Genomic DNA, 17,372 nt, shown 5'->3' on the forward strand with positions numbered 1-17,372 from the left:
AGCTAACCCGTGATAAGCAAAGGGTAGGCGGTAAGCCCCTGTAAGTTCCTAGTATGCCATAATAGGTCTTTGGCAACTGAAGCTGTCCGTTAAGACCTAAAATAGTGGTAGAGATGGCCCGTGCTCATGTTGTTTTGTTTTGTGGTCACATTAGGCCCGGGCGACAATACCGCTATTTTTCATGTTCATGTTTAGAGTTGACACCTTTTCTTAAATGTTGACATTTAACACACACTTGTTTGCTTGCTTGTATGGATAATGTTCCATGAAATAACTTTGCTTATATTTACACATCTTTGTAGGCATATTATCAGGGCCTTGAATATTCTGTATGACAGCTAAAGTTCATTGTGCAAAAATGTTGTTGTTTGTTGCTGTTTGCTCAGACAGCTTTGTCAGGATAGAATCAATAATGACAGCCTGACTGGGATTTCGGCATGGCAACATGGGTGAAGGTAATTTATATGAACAACGTCACTCATTTGTTTAGTTAGAGGAACATTTCGCTGACATTATAGAGGTCGCCCCATGCCAGTTTTCCAGCCAGCTGAATCCTGTTTACCTCCTAGGAGGGATGGTGCCCACCTCTACACCATGACAAGCTCCCGGGTGAAACATACCCACAGATAACTGGGGAGTTAGATCACCCTACAAGGATTCTGGCAGATTTACCCACCCTAGACACTCTAGGAAAGGGGGCACTAGGTAGGAGCATAACTATAACTGTACTTATATGCAAGCATATGTTCTTCGTATCAGCACAATGGTGACATTGTTCATTTTCTTTACCATTCTTGTGATTGATGATGATTACTGTGTTCTGTTTCCTTCCATTAATAAGTGCAACATATGTCATTTATTCAAGAATCCTATTGTTTCAATTAGTATTTGAAATCCCAATTTGAGTAATTTGTGTGCCTCCCTTTGGGCATGCATGAGTTAACAAAGAAAAGGGTTCTAGACCTGTTTTCATGATTTCTATGGGGAGTCAGGGTTGTCATGCTCTAAAGTTTCACATACCATCTGTTAGCTTGCTAGTGGAGGGGTAGAGATGGTGCTCTGCGAGGTAGCAGGACCAAGGCCAACATATCCTGATGGTGTGCCCCGTGGATCATCGCTCAGCACCACGCTCTCCAACATCTACATAGCCCCTCTCGCCTCCATCGTCGGACAGCATGGGCTAAGCATAGTATCCTAAGCCGACGACACCCAGCTCATCCTGTCCCTCACAAAGGAACCCAACATCACCAGACTCCGCTTCCAAGAAGGAATGAAAGACGTCGCATTCTGGTTGAGCAGAGCTGCCTGAAGCTGAACTTTGAGAAGACAGAAGTCCTTGGACCCAACCCCTCCGCATGGGTCAACACTTTGTGGCCCACCGTTCTCGGCAACCCTCCTACACCCACGGACCATGCCTGCAACCTCTGCGTCATATTTGACTCCTCCCTCACCATGACCCCACAGATCAACCTTGTCATCTCCACGTTCTTAAACACCCTCCATAACCCCTGCAAGACCTTCAAATCGACCCCCCCCCCCCCAAAACCAGAAAGACTGCACCCACGCACTCATAACCAGCAGATTGGACTACGGAAACACCCTCCACCATCCAGACACTGCCGCCAGACTCGTCCTCGGCATCCCACGACATGACCACATCACCCAGCATGTAAGAGCCCTCCACTGGCTCCCCTTCGGGAATAGAGTAACCTTCAAGCTACTCACTCACGGCTACAAATCCCTCCACATCACCGGACCACAATACCTCAATTAAGGTCTCCTTCCACGCACCCAAGAGAAGCCTCCGCTCCGCCGACCTCGCCCATGCCGAAACCCCCTGTATCCGTAGAGTGGGTGGAAAAGCCTACATTGGGGCAAAGGCCTGGAACAAACTCCCTCTCAACATCAGACTTTGCCCCATCTGCATACCTTCAGGAAGAGCCTCAAGACCTGGCTCTTTGGATGAGCCGGAGCTGCACGACCTTCCCCCCCCCCCAGCGCCTTGAGTAGTGTGCTTCACAAATCCCTAATTGATTGATTGATTGTGCGTGGACTCAGGCTCGCGCAATTTTGATGTTTATGTTGTCCAACAAGCACAGTTTTACTGAGATAGTATGAACCGTCTGACAGTTTAATCTTCCTCTTGGACACTGTTTTGAAGATCTTTGTGATGTTACTGTTTCAGTGTATTGAAGAAGGACTTATTCCTCCCAGATAGACCTGGTTCCATCACAGAATAGGACTTTCCCACTAGGTACTCGCCCTAAGGAGTGTTGTGCAAATGTTGTTTATTGTGGGCTGTGTGTTAGCCTGTTTTACCAAATTCCATGTGGTATCTGACAGAGTGGATTTGTTTCTTTTGTGTATAAAGTTGCTTAACTTGAGTGTCTCTTAATCACTTTTATCTTTCAAAAGGCTCTTCCTATGTCCTCCTGGGCAAAGTTTCTTGTAGACAAAGAATTGTTTATGACCGTGACAGCGAACGTCCTCATTAGGCACTGATTAAAGCAAGACTGCATCCTTGCACCTCTTCTCTTCTCTTTGCTTTGTTTCTAGCTGATCTTATTAAGACCTTGATAGGTTGTAAGGGATTTGTCGCAAAGGTTTTGTATTGCACTTAAGATTTTCGTTATACACAGATTATCTGCTGTTATTAAGCCAAAGAGCTGTCGATCTGCAGTGCAGCATAATTTACTTGGCAATTATTGTGAAGGTAATTGTTTAAGAAATTGTACCCCAAAACTCATATTTTGGTATTTGGAGGTACCATTTGTTGGGTAGTGCTAAGCTTTCTGTACTGTAACGGTACAAATACCCGAACGTGGTGCTCACAAATAAACTGGGCTCAAAGTCTTTTTAGGGATTTGACGGCACACAGTGCTACTAGTTCCACTAATGGTTTATGGCGTATATGGGGTGTTCCCCCCCCCCCCCCCCCCCCCCCCCTCAAGCCATTACTCAGTTTACAGGCGTAAAAAAATCTTATTCCTTTGTATGGCTCCTTTTCTTTGGTTTTAGAGCAGTTAACAAAATTCAAGCAACTTGAGTGTCAGTCAATAAAACTTTATTTGGTTAGTTACAACCATAAAAGTATACACTATACATATTATAACCCTTTTATCAAAACACATAATATATTGTTAAAAACGAAAGCAGCTCCCAATCCTGTAATAAAAAATAACCCAGCTCCTTTAAGTTTCAGTCAGATTTCTTCTTAAAAATATTAATATCACAGTGGTTTCAATCATATATACACCATCCTTCTAAAATACATTACATTAATGTTAGTCTTTAAAATTCACTCTTGTATTATACTCAGTATCTGATGCACCTGTTACTCCATGTCCTGGAGAAACACCCTAATTTTACTGTCTTTCCGCATATCTATAATCGACCTACAGTCCAATAAAATATGTACAATATCACAGTGGGTACCTAACATACAATTAGATTTACCATCGCTATCTATCATGCGTTTTTAACCCTATTATTTACGTAACAGGAGTTTATTCCCATTCTCACTTTTAGTACTTCACGTCTTAGGTGATAGTTAGGTAACCTATCTACATAAGGATACTGTTGTACATCTGATTCCCACACCTGTGTCATATGGGCCACCAATGTTTTCCGCAAGAGATATTCTCGATCACCTGTTCAGGAGATGTCGGCTCCATGAGATCTTAGATCTTTTTTGCCTATTAATGCATGACCTAGCTGCGGGCATAACTTGAGACCCAGCCTTCCATACACTTTCTTCAAAGAAGTTCTTGTTTCTTTTGCCCGTGACAGCTCACTAATGGCGATTTCCCCTCTACACCACTGGCACATCTTTTGAATTTCCCCTACCCCTTGGCGCTGCCAAAAGTGTATTAAGGACATGCTGGCAGTTATTGCCGAAGAGGTGAGTCCAGCTTTAATCTTGCTGCTTGAACCATAGATGCCTTTGGCAGCGAGAACACGCTTTTCAGGATATTACCCTCTTCTTTATCCCTACATGTTTTCCCACTTAAAAGAAGTACCTCTGCCCCATATAAGAATTGTGCGGGCATCATTGCTAAGTAGACCTTTATTAACGGCCCATCTGACATTTCACCATAGACGCTGTTAAATCTTTTTAGACCTTTCACGGTAGCCAGTGCCCTCATTTTCAAAGCCTCCGGTTGTGTAGACTATTTCAGATTACTCGTAAACCATATTCCCAGGTACCTATATTCTGACACCCTCTCTAAGGGAACCGTGCAAAGGCGCCAAGGGAACATAGTCCTGCTTTTACCAAAGCATAGTATTTTGGTCTTCTCCATATTGACTACTAGTTTTTAGGTCTCGACCTGCCAATGCGCTTGCGCATTGCAGCTGTCGAGGCATTTAGAGGTGCACTAGGAAAGCTTACCAAGAGGGCTTTGGCAGGCGGATTATGCACAGTGCATGTGCTCCCTGCGAGGGCTTGCCATTTGCTCCCGAGCCTCTGCATCAGACTTCAAAGGAATCCCTTCCGCTCCCCCGCCACACCAGCGACGTCACAAACCAGTCTGTGCCTCGCATCATCGCATCAGACCCGCCACAGCAATGCCGAGAGCTTTAGACTTCAAAGGAATGCTCTCCACCGCCCCCCTCTGCGGCAATGCCAGAGCTTGTTAACGCTGCGCAGACTCACGTAAAAAACATTAAAAATCAGGTCACACCCCACAGAATGACAGTGATTTTCTGCCAGTATTTCTATAAAATGCGAAGCTTTGAACATGTTTAACAATTCACACTTTTCATTTAAATTCAGTAGTCAGTCTCTCTAAACGTCTAAAAGTACACACGGTGTGAGTGACTTTGAGGATTCTTCGGATCTTCCCACCCCTCACTCTGACACCTACACGGGGCATGAATGACATAAACACTGCTGCTGATGGCCCATCAGAGGACAGCTAACTGACTCTCTGTTTTCTTTTATTTAAAAAAACGTAGCACTCTTTTCAGCATGTTTTCCGTGGTGCCAGGGGAGGAGTAAATCAATGTTCCACATAGCCTGAGACCAGTTCCGGCACCCCAAGAGTGGTCTGCCCCCCTCCCCCATTTTCATGACCTGTGGATTATACGTGTACGCTTTACCTGTAGCAAGTGTTTATTTTCTCAGCCGCCAGAGACTTTCATTGCCTGGTGGAGTCATGTGTGAGGGAACATTTATTTTCACGCACTGACATCACACATGCATGCACGTGCGCACACATTAGTCCTGTCCCGGCAAAAGTAATACAACACAGTCCATAGTGGGCTTCCTGCCAAAATGCTGTATAAAAATGTTGCTACTCTCCTCATTTTGGCCAGTGAGATCTTAGCCCCTTCTCCAAGGCATTGAGAGCTCTCAACAGGCTGCTAACAAAAGACTCTATTTTACAATCGACTACAAATGTTAAGCTATGCTTTTTGACAACCCTTCATCATACGCCTATTGAAAATGTTATCTGCTATGCAATATTGTATGGCACATACAATGCACATCTAACAATCAAATGGGGGAGGAGGAAATTCTGATCCATTCAGTTTCCTTTTTTAAGCTCAACTAATCATGGGGGAAGGGATCACTTGTCCTGCATAAGCAGGGTGTGCAGAAGAAATCCGGGGTGTCTCCGGTTAAAAACCCTCATGCACGTGTTTGTAAAGCCGTGGTAGCGGTATATGTTGGTTCTCCGCTCTTCATACACGTGTGTGCATAATCATAGGGTTAGTTTTGTTATGCAACCTCCACCTGGAGGTTCTTACCCATGGTTAAAAACAGTAGTGATCTAGTGATGTGGGTAATGCTTGTCTAAAATTTCCGGACAGCCAGATGTTATGCTTTATTGGGTCTGGATTCGGGTAGCCCAAGAGGGGATGTTGATAAATGTGCGTTCTGTGAATATATTAGGAATTCTAACGCACTAGTAGTCAGTAATTTAAAATGGCCGACATGTTTCAGCCCGATCTGCCAGGTTAGGACTTATGGGCTTTTACAACAATCAATTGTCTTATTGTAAACAGTGTGAGAAAAAGGGAATTTTCAACCTGTTTCCTTTTCAATGTGGTCACAATGTACCTGTAAAATATACAAACATAAATAAACATGATACAAGGGTAAGGGTAGGGGGAGACACATACAAGTAGTGATTTACTACATTTGTTTCAAAATCATGATTCATTTTGTGGCAACGAAAAAGATGGCAATACTTTACAGACCCCATAGTAAATGGCAGTGTCAGCTCTCTCTTTCTCCACAAAGTGTGACATGCATAAAATTGGTCTCATTGCGAGGTGTTTTGACTGTATATTAAGGCATGCCGATGAATCGTTAAAACTAACGTGATCACTTGAGTGCCCTGCTCAAAAAATTGACATGTGTGCACTTAAGGTATCGTGAATGGGCCTGCGAGGGCGTGCGGAAGCGTTATCATCACAGTGCGCACTTAGTTGGTGGCGCAATTATTGGTAAGGGCAGCCGTTAGAAAACATACCTTCAGTGTGGAAATTCCACACTTCCTTCGGGTTTGTAGGGGGGTCGAGGGGGCTAAACTATAAAGAGAAGTAAAGGAACATTCGTTTGTGCTGACTCTGCCAACGTAACCCGGAAGTAGCTATGTAAATGTAAATTGATACTTGTATAGCGCACTACTCACCCGCAAGGGTCTCAAGGCGCTTGTACGAATACTGCTGTGGAACCCATCCTGGCTTTCCCTGTGAGTCGTCCACTCCTGGGCACCCCCAAGGTGGAGGCCAGGCACCCTTAGCATTGTGGGGGCCGTTGTGGAGATTAAGCAAGCTATTGCCCAGAGTTGCAGAATTCCTTACCCTCACACCCCCTCACTCCCCCTCGCATCACCTCACCCTCATACAACCTTACCCTCACATCCCCTCACCCTAACACCCCCTCACCCTCACACACCCTTACCCTCACCCTCCCTCACCCTAACCCCCACACCCCCTCACCCTCACACCCCCACACCCCCTCACCCTCACTCCCCCTCACTCACCCTCACACCCCCTCACACTACCTCACCCTCACACCCCCTCACCCACCCTTACCCTCACCCTCACGCACCCTCACACCCCCTAGCCCTTTCCTCACCCCTCACCCTCACACACCCTCACACACCTTCACACACCCTCTCACACCTTCACACACCCTCACACCCCTCACCCCCCTCACCCCCTCACACCCCTCACCCCCTCACCCTCACACCCTCACACACCCCCACTCACCCTCACACCCCTTCACCCTCACACTCACCCCCCTCACCTCACCCTCACACACCCTCACTCACCCTCACACACCCTCACTCACCCTCACATCCCCTCACCCTCACAACCCTCTTACCCTCACACCCCCTAACCCTCACTCAACCTCACACACCCTCACCAGCATAGCATAACAAAACCAAGCATAACAAAACACAGCATAGCATAACAAAAAAAGCATAGGATAGCAAAACAAAACCTAGCATAACAAAACAAGACCTAGCATAGCAAAACACAACAAAGCATAGCAAAGCATAACAAAACACAACAAAACATAGCATAACAAAACATAAAGCATAGCAAAAGAAAACATAGCATAGCATAACAAAACACAACAACTCACCCTCACACCCCCTCACCCATCCTTACCCTCACCCTCAGGCACCCTCACCCTCACACCCCCTCACACCCCCTCACACACCCTCACACACCTTCACACACCCTCTCACACCTTCACACACCCTCACCCTCACCCCCTCACACCCCCTCACTCACCCTCACACCCCTTCACACTCACCCTCACACCCCTCACCCTCAGTCACCCTCACATCCCCTCACCCTCACAACCCTCTTACCCTCACACACCCTCACACCCCCTAACCCTCACTCACCCTCACACACCCTCACCAGCATAGCATAACAAAACATAGCATAACAAAACACAGCATAGCATAACAAAAAAGCATAGGATAGCAAAACATAGCATAGCATAACAAAACAAAGCATAGGATAGCAAAACAAAACCTAGTATAACAAAACAAGACATAGCATAGCAAAACACAACAAAGCATAGCATAGCATAACAAAACCTAAAGCATAGCAAAACAAAACATAGCATAGCATAACAAAACAGCATAACAAATCATAGCAAAACACAACAAATCATAATATAACAAAACACAACAAAACATAGCATACATAACAAAACATAGCAAAGCATAGCAAAGCATAGCAAAACATAACATAACATAGCATAACAAAACATAGCATAGCATACCAAAACAAAGCTTAGGACAGCATAACAAAACATAGCATAATATAGCATAGCATAATAAAACATAGCATAACATAGCATACTATAGCATAGCATAACAAAACATAGCATAACAAAACAGCATAGCAAAACAAACCATAGCATAATAAAACACAGCAAAACATTACATAGCATAACAAAACATAGCATAGCATAACAAAGCATAGCAAAGCAAAACTTAGCATAACAAAACACAACAAAACATAGCATAACAAAAAACAACAAAATAAGATAAAACAGCATAGCAAAACAAAGCATAGCATAACACAACATAGCATAACAAAAAAAGCATAACATAACAAAACATAGCATACATAACAAAACATAGCATAACATAGCATACCAAAACACAACACAACATAGCAGAGCATACCAAAACAAAGCTTAGCATAGCATAACAAAACATAGCATAGCATAGCATAGCATAACAAAACATAGCATAACAAAACAGCATAGCAAAACAAAGCATAGCATAATAAAACACAACAAAACATTGCATAGCTTAACAAAACCTAGCATAGCATAACAAAGCATAGCATAGCAAAACATAGCATAACAAAACACAACAAAACATAGCATAACAAACCAAAGCATAGGATAGCAAAACTAAACATAGCATAGCATAAAAAACAAAGCATAGGAGAGCAAAATAAAGCATAGCATAGCACAACAAAACATAGCATAACAAAACATAGCATTACAGAACATAGCAAAACACAACAAAACATAGCATAGCTTAACAAAAAATAGCATACCAAAACATGTAATAGCACAGCAAAACATAGCATACCAAACACAACAAAACATAGCATAGCATAATAAAAGATAACAAAACATAGCATATCATAACAAAATATAGCATTGTATAACAAAGCATAGCAGAGCAAAACATAGCATAGCATAACAAAACATAACATAGCAAAACAAAGCATAACAAATCAAAGCATAGGATAGCAAAGCATAGCATAACAAAACAAAACATAGGATAGCAAAACATAGCATAGCATACAGCATCACTCAGCTCCACCACAGCATCACTCAGGGGCACCACAACATCACTATGCGCTACCACCGCATCACTGAACGCCACAGCATCACTCGTTCGCCATCACAACATCACTCAGCGCCACCACAGAATCTATCTGTGCAACCATTCAAAAACAACTGGTTCAAATATATTCTCTCAATGTTTCAAGCTTTATTACAAATTTAACAAAAAGATGTTAATATTTCACTTCTGTTCTTGGATTTTCGTCACAATAAAATACACTGAACATAATCTTCACCAAAGTTATTTACAAAAGTTTAACCTATTGCCATTATAAATTACAATAACTTTTATTTAAGTATTAATTATTTAAAAAAAAAACATTATTTGTAATATCAATACCTGTAAGTCATGTAAATACAACACATATTGCATTACAAATGCTATAGGTGTCACATTTGCAAAAGTTATAACTATTGGCATTGTAAATGACAAAGCTATTAATTTCTCTATTTTCAAAAATAAAAATAAATAAAACATTTGTCATTTACAATACCAATAGCTATACATTATACATTAATAATGCATAGGCCACCTTCACCTGCAATGTTATTTGGAGTCAGCACTCTGCTACCTAATGGCCAATTATACTTTAATTCCAGAATATATATATCCCTCACTATCCTTGTTGAAACCAACGTCATCTGACCGCCTGATGCCCTACCTACTTGATTCTTTCTTGCAGGCTTTACATGGTGGGTGAAACCTTCAGTGACGGGGGTTTCGTCGCACAGCAAGGTCTCCTGTAAGCATAGAATATCTGTCTTCCCCAGAATGTTTTTAAATCCTTCCTGAGACCGTATTCTTTTGTCGAGTGGATATGTTTCTCAAAAGTTGTACTCCCTTCCTCGTTTAGGATCGAGGGCATTCGAGTGGAACTCCTTATACAAGGTCTTACATTTGAGACAGATTTAATTAGACTGAAATTCAGAAATAATTTTCTGAAAGAAGCAATATCTTCAATTGCGGGTTTTGTTTAAAGGCTATGTTGAAAAGTAGATCGCAATGGACAGTAGCAAAGAAACACTTATTTTATGTGCTGTTTGGAAACTATGACTTTTTTCTCGTTGTCTGTTGCTGCTATGCGACCACCTAAAGTAACCTTTCAGTCACCTAGTCACCCAGCTGTAAAAATTAATGAATATTTGGAAAATAAGCATTTTCTGTAAACTGCTGTTAAAGAACTATCTTGTTTTTCTACTGGATAAAATATTGTCGCTTATTGTTAAATTTAGCCTAAACAGAATAAAATACTAAAATTACACTCTGATTTTTATTAAATCTGTGTCCAAAACTGGCTGTTCAATCTATCTATAATTTTTTTGAAATTTGTAACCTCCTCAATGAATCCACATAAAAGGCTGCGATTTGCTTCGTTTTCATACTAATTCATTGGGGATCTGTGATTTCATTAGTGAGAACGCATTCCCTTTGTATGGTGTGGAGAACTTTCCTCAGGAAGAATGGATTCGCCAATGCAGTTTATTTTGTTTTGTTATGGGTCAGTGGCGTTCCACTAGGAAACATATTTTCCCAGTGGAGAAACCCACTTCATGTACACGGCCACCAAATATGGGGTTGGGGGGGAGGGTTGATGTCCCTTCCCAGCCTGGAAACGGTACTGGCTCCATCACTAGGTTGAAGAACATATACAAGTCTATCTGTAAAGTCTAGCGATAGCAGATTGTGGGTGCCCACAAACATACTTGTTTGTTCGCATTCAGAAACTGGCAAAGCTAGCCATGCCCTGGAGCGCCCTCAATTCCACCCTTTTAGTGGGATCTACAGGGTATGGAGATCTATGTCCCTCTAAACAGGCTTACGCCTGGCAGAAATCCCTTTGTCCATTGCTGGAAGGCATAACCGAGGTAAATGCAGACAGAAACTTTAGTTTACAGCCCGATGTACTTACCGTTGAGAATAAGCCTCTAGTTTGGGCCTTGTGCTACACAGACTTGCAAGTTCTCGAAAGGTTCTTGGGTATATAGGGAGGTTTGTAATTGTTCATAATTCCCAATCATCTAGGTAATGTGCTTGAGTAGTGGGCACACTTTCAGAAACGCACCTATTTGTATTTTCACGCTTTGTAGGAATATTATGGTGGTATGTCTGACTTGAATGCTTTTCAATATTGATGGGCTTGCAACATCCTGATGTAACATCTCTTGGCTGTCTTTTTATTTTAAAGTCTAATGTAGTAGGCATGAGATGATCTACTGTTGCAGTTATGGGCGTTATAATCTTTTTAATTGATATGGCATGTTTTTAAGTTATTTGTCGAATGTTTAAATGCACAGTAATCTAGCTACTAAACTTTCCGTTAAACATAAACCTAGAAAGCTACATCATTAAGGGTGCTGGCTTTTGTGGAAGGCTTCGGCATTGTGTGATCGTTTGAAGTTAAAGTGCTTTGTTCTACTAAACTTAAACACAAAGGCGTCTCAGTCACTGCCTGTTTGTCAGCCAGGCATTTCTTCTGATAGCCGATTCAGTGAGAAGGTGCATGCTCAGTGAACTGACATACTTCAACCTTTTGAGGCAGCACAGATAAAAAGAAAACAATTCTTGACAAGCATTACCGGCAGACTGTGTATCTATCTCTGTTATGGCATCCACTTCTAATGCCATAGTTTAACTCTTCTGTGATGGTAGGGCCTCTGTTAAGAGTGACATAGTGGGTGAAATATATGTTGGGTTGAAATGCTACCTAGAGCGAGTGTCAGTAGTTTAGACTATTTCCAGGCATGTTTTCGGAAATTTCCTGCCTGCGTTCCTTAAGCCTTCCCTCCATGCTTTTCTGTTGAGTATTTGCTAGTGTCTGAACCCACACAGATTTTAAGTCTCGCAAGAGCCAGCGCATGCGCTGTTCTGGCTAAACATTTAGTTAGTGGCTTTTCAAAGTGCTACCACAATCTCTTCCTGGCCTCAAGGTTGCGTTCATGAGCACAGCCGCCATGTGACTTTCATGGCTCATTAAGCCTTGCTTTGCCAAGCGCCTCGCTCTGCCCCTCCCCCACCACAGAGCGCGTACCTGCCATCACTTTTGCTTTCACGGCCGCGTTACTTTCATGGCTGCGTGGCCAATGCTTGTTAAATTTCCTCAGTGATTGGAAGTTGAGCAGCGCCAATAAAGCTGTTCATTTTAGCGCATGTTATTTGAATGTCTTTTAGATACTTACTCACAGCAAGCGCATTCCTTGTAGTAAACACCCATGGAGAACATTGGTGCTCAATAGGCACATACATAGCTTGGGAATTTTGAGCGGAAGAGTGGAAACCTCAAAGAGCGCTTCCCGCTTGTAGCTGCCCCTGTCTTGTGATGTGTGACTCACGCTGTGCACAGGGTTGAGCTCTATATAAACTGCATCATTATCAAATTCCCTCTGTTTTACCCCTCTCACTCACCACCTCCAATTGTTATCGTTCTCTCCCCCCTCCCTCTGAATGTCACGTTCCCTTTCCTCTTAAACATTCCCTAACTTCCTCTGTCCTTTCCTCGTTCCTTTTGCCTCTCTATCTTGCGCACATCCCCTTCATCTCTTCCAGCCCCCACCCCCCAATGTCTTCATACTTTTTCGCTATACCAATAACCTTGAAAAGTATCTTGACGAACTGTCACAACCCATGGACAAACCTGCCTTCTGCAGAGTCTGAAAAACTTATGTCCAGCCCCATGCATCCGCTATCCCTAGCTCGGGACTCAGCGATATTTATAATACACAGGAGAATGTAATTGCTTTTTTAATAAGAGAATTACTTCCCCAGTAACATCACTGTTCCCTGCACCAGTCGGGGATTTGGAATAGCCAGTAGGCTTGTGAAGATGCTTTCTCCATTTTTAATGTGGCATTTTACGACAGAGGATATTTTATTCGTTAAAATACATGGTCTCCCTGCGTCCTGCTCTGCCAACAACTTAAGTCCTTGGTGTATTGCTGTCTCAACTCCGAGAGATACCATGCATGAAGGAAAAAGCGGAATGCAGTGCGAAATTAAACACACCAAAAATGCAGTACTTTGTTGCAGAAAAAAATTGAATCCTTTAAAATGCAATTTAGTTAAACAAGCCAATTGGTGCAACAACATCAAGTGTTGTATGGCTAAACACTTCTAAGGTCCCAAATGCGAGACCTATTGGCTATGCCAATGCTTGTTCCTAACTGCTACTACTTTATGAATACATCGAGTTTGCAGTTGTTGAAATAATGCAATACAGTTGAAGCTGTGCTGGTTCCGACTCTATCTTCTGCAGTAGATCCCCTAGTCCACAGGGAGCCCCAGTAAAGGAAATAGTGGGCAGATTTGCAAGGAATGCCCCATGACATAGTGTATGATGCAGCCTTCGCGCTACTGCTATGGAGATTCATCTCACCTGTGGTTGCCTGCTGTCGTACCTTCAGATGAGGCAGTTGGGAGGGTGGTGTTAGCCTGACGCTCGTCCATGGATTGTGCACTGAACGGTTCTACTTTGGCCCTTCTTGCTCAGGGTCTGGCATAGCTTAGCTGAGCTCCATGTTGATTATGACAGGAGGGCAGGTGTTTACCTAAGCCTCGGGCAGCAGTTCTTCTTTGGCTGGGAACAGGGGGCAGAGAAGCAGTAGCAGGCATTCAGTGTTGTGAGCTATCCTCAGCTGGGTAAGGAAAACAGCTCCATGACGCGTTTCAATTTGGAAGGCCTTTTCGGAGTGGGTGGCCTTTTCCAGGATGTAACGGATAAGAGGCCCTGTAATTGTAGGAAATTCGAAGCTGCCAAGCAGTCAAACCACAGGTGATTATAATGTGTGTTTTAAAACGAAAGTGGCTTGACATCAAAAGATAAAATGTATCTAAATTATATTTTCCAAAGCCAACTGAATATTGTTTTTTTGGACAAAGGGTTTCAGCATTCACTTAGGTTTACTACGATATTCCATACAGAGTCTTTTCTTTACTTCTATGGTTAGGCCAGGCTCTGCATTGCCTTCTGGTATGGCTGCAAAGGGGCTGCTATGCTATACCATGGTGAGCAGGGGTTCCTACAGGCAAACGGATCTATCTCTCTAGTCAGTCAGAGGTGTAGTAACGTGCAGAATTCATTGTGTGGTACACGGTCTGGGTCCTCGGAGAATCCTTAGAATTCAGTTTGGTGACTGGTTGGCATCACCATGGATACTCAGTGTTGTACTCTTTAAATGAATCATCTGCCAAGTAGGTAATCTGTTAACAGCACTTCGTGGAGAAAGAGCTGCTTTGCTGTACTTATCATGAATTGCCATCTCTTCAACTTAAAGCGTGTTTTGTGAGGGTCCAAATCAGAAAAATCAAATGGGGGTGGGCGTGGTAGGAGAAATCTGTCCTATTGTAAACTTCACCACATTTAAGACTTTCAGTAGCCCTCCCATGCATCAAAACGTGACAGAAGCTGCCAATCCAGAATAGGTGAACCCTAGTGGTGTAAACAAACACTTCTACAGCTCTGACACCCCATTCCCTCGGACAAAGCTTTAGGCCAAGGTGTGTGGACAGTAGTACCATTAAGAAGACGGTTGTCTGACCGAACCTCTGCGAGGGTAGATGGTTTAATCATTCAACTACCAATACGGATGATATAGGCAAATATAACTGAGTCCATGTGAAATATATTTCCAGTAGTATGTTCAGACACGTCACTGAGCAGATTGGGCTACATACATTCACCTTGGACATACCGGTGCTCGCCTCCAAGCAACACTTCATCATGCCCAATCAAAAACACCCACACCATGGAGAGGGAGCAGTGTTTCATATTCATTGACTTGTTTCAACACCACTCCTTTGTGGTAGACCTGAATCACTGATACATCAGACTAGGAAATGCATAATTTATCCCTGGTCAATGGGCTCACTGTCCGGCTCAGGAAAACAGGATTAGTTAAAGGTGGTACTGGCACAATTGAGTGCCCACTGGTGCTTCTCAGGTGGTTGCGTGGGTGGGAGGCAAAGTTCTGGATCTGCCATCCTCACTTTTCACATTTCTGTAGCTTTCCTGCTGTCGTTTGCCTCCTGACTGGCCGATAAACCTAATGTTATCATCACTATAAACTAACGACATTGGAGTTGTGGAGTTGACTTGGCTCATTGCAATACCGGGCTACCTGCGGGGAAACGTTCAACAACAGTGCCAAGCAAATAATTGCATATATATATATATATATATATTGAATAATTAATGGAATCCCTACTAAAACAGTGTAATTCTTCACAGAAACTGTGTTTCCCCACTGCCTTTATCTATCTATCTATCTATCTATCTATCTATCATCATCATCATCCCACTTAAGGCAGTATTCAACAACTCCTGTATCTGGAAAGAGTATTGCTTTAACCCATGGTATGGAGCTACAACTTCAACTCTATATTTGTGAGTGAAGGGATAACCAGAGTACCCCTTGGCTTCAACTGGGCGTCAGTCACTCTAGACAAACCATGATTGTCTCCGTCACCTAAATACTCCTTCACACATCAGTTAGCCCATCTTGATGTGTAGGGAACATCTCATCCTCTCTCACTTTCATAGACGGGGGTGGCACTATGTTGGTATTGGAATGTTCCCTCCATGATAGCCGTTGTTACGGTGGTTTTTGATTCTTGACTCCAGACCTACAACCGTCTGCTATGTGTATTGAGGCCTAGACCTGTCTCTTGATGTGTGAGATCCTGATCAGTCCTGGAGGTGTGCACCAAGCGTCCCTCATTGCCCTGACCATGGACTACCAACCCTTTCTTTGATTTAGTACATAGAGTGGTGTTTGCAGCGTACTTGTTTTATGAATTGATAGTTGCTCCCTCTTGCACTAGAGGCCTGTGAGTGCTTTCCACCCAGCTCAGATTGGAGATGCTTAAAATGCCCATGTCATGCTGGCCGTCGCAAGACAGCCAACCAATGTGACATGTGCACTTTAAACTAAAGTGCCCACCTCTCCTCCCTGCTGCTGCCACGCAGTAGCAAGGGCCCACCCACCGCTCATCTCCCGTGCAGTGAATAATAAAATGGTGATTTATTAACTTTATCACCATTTTATTTTTCCACTTTGGAGCCTTTTAATTAATGGGGCGAACTGGAGGGAGGAGACCTGTACACTGAAGGGGAGAGAGAGGAGCCTAGGCAAGAAATTCAATCAGGCCTTTTGCGGAGAGGAGATGCTGATTAGTCTTCCAGTAGCAGTGCCATTAAATAGATGGTGGGAGAGAATGGTTGTACTATGGTCTCTGTGGTTTAGGATTAAATGGACCCTTTAGTTGAGACCACCCTTTTGCTTTTCGATGATCACTCTTCAGTGTAGATGATGACCGCCCAGTGCAGAAAGTCCAGAGTGAGGTGCAGTAAGACTGCTTTGCTGGTAGAGTCTACCTGAGGAAGAGGACAGAAGAGAGCGAACTCGGTGCCAAGGTGTGTGCGGGTAGCGGACACTCCAGTTCAAGGTTCCAGACAGGAAATACGGATTGGCCTGCGCCACTGTGGCCAAAAAGAGGATTGCAGCATGCCCTGTGCTGCTGTGACCCAAAAAGAACATTGAGTCTTTTCCTTGCGCTGAGGCATGCAGCGCAGGCAAGCAAGTCCACTGCAGTGCAAGTCTGAACGCCTTTAGTCCATATTTTTTCCTGCGAACAAATCATTTTGAGAAAATGCCCTTTTCACTCTTAACTTTTGCTTTTTTTCACTACAACACACCATGGTTTGTTAAAATTTCAGAACAGAACTATGTACAATTTTCACATCCTATGAAGTTCTTCCTTTTGAACTGGGTTGTTCCTTGTATGAATTAGTGAGATTTGGGAGGATACACCCTGTTCTCACTGTTTCCTCTAACTTCCCTTCAGTTGTGTCATTGATTAAAGTAGTGACAAGAAGCCCAGGAGAAGTTTAATCCTGTAAAGTTAGTTTGTATGTTTGTGATTAAGAAGTTGGCAGGGTCTTGTTCTCGCATGATCCAACAAGTTTTGCCTTCAGCATGCACCAGAGAGCTCGGAGTTTTTTAAAAGTCCAGCATCAAACTGTCTCTGGGAGCACAG

The 17,372-nt window shown here is 43.2% G+C and overlaps 1 protein-coding gene across 2 annotated transcripts in view; it reads left to right on the forward strand.

The window, feature by feature from the left end:
* Positions 1-17,372, forward strand: part of QPRT (quinolinate phosphoribosyltransferase) — a 45,582-nt gene that overhangs the window by 18,710 nt on the left and 9,500 nt on the right. The window lies entirely within an intron of this gene.

The sequence above is a fragment of the Lissotriton vulgaris genome, chromosome 7 (genome assembly GCF_964263255.1).
Source record: "Lissotriton vulgaris chromosome 7, aLisVul1.2, whole genome shotgun sequence".
NCBI lineage: Eukaryota > Metazoa > Chordata > Amphibia > Caudata > Salamandridae > Lissotriton > Lissotriton vulgaris.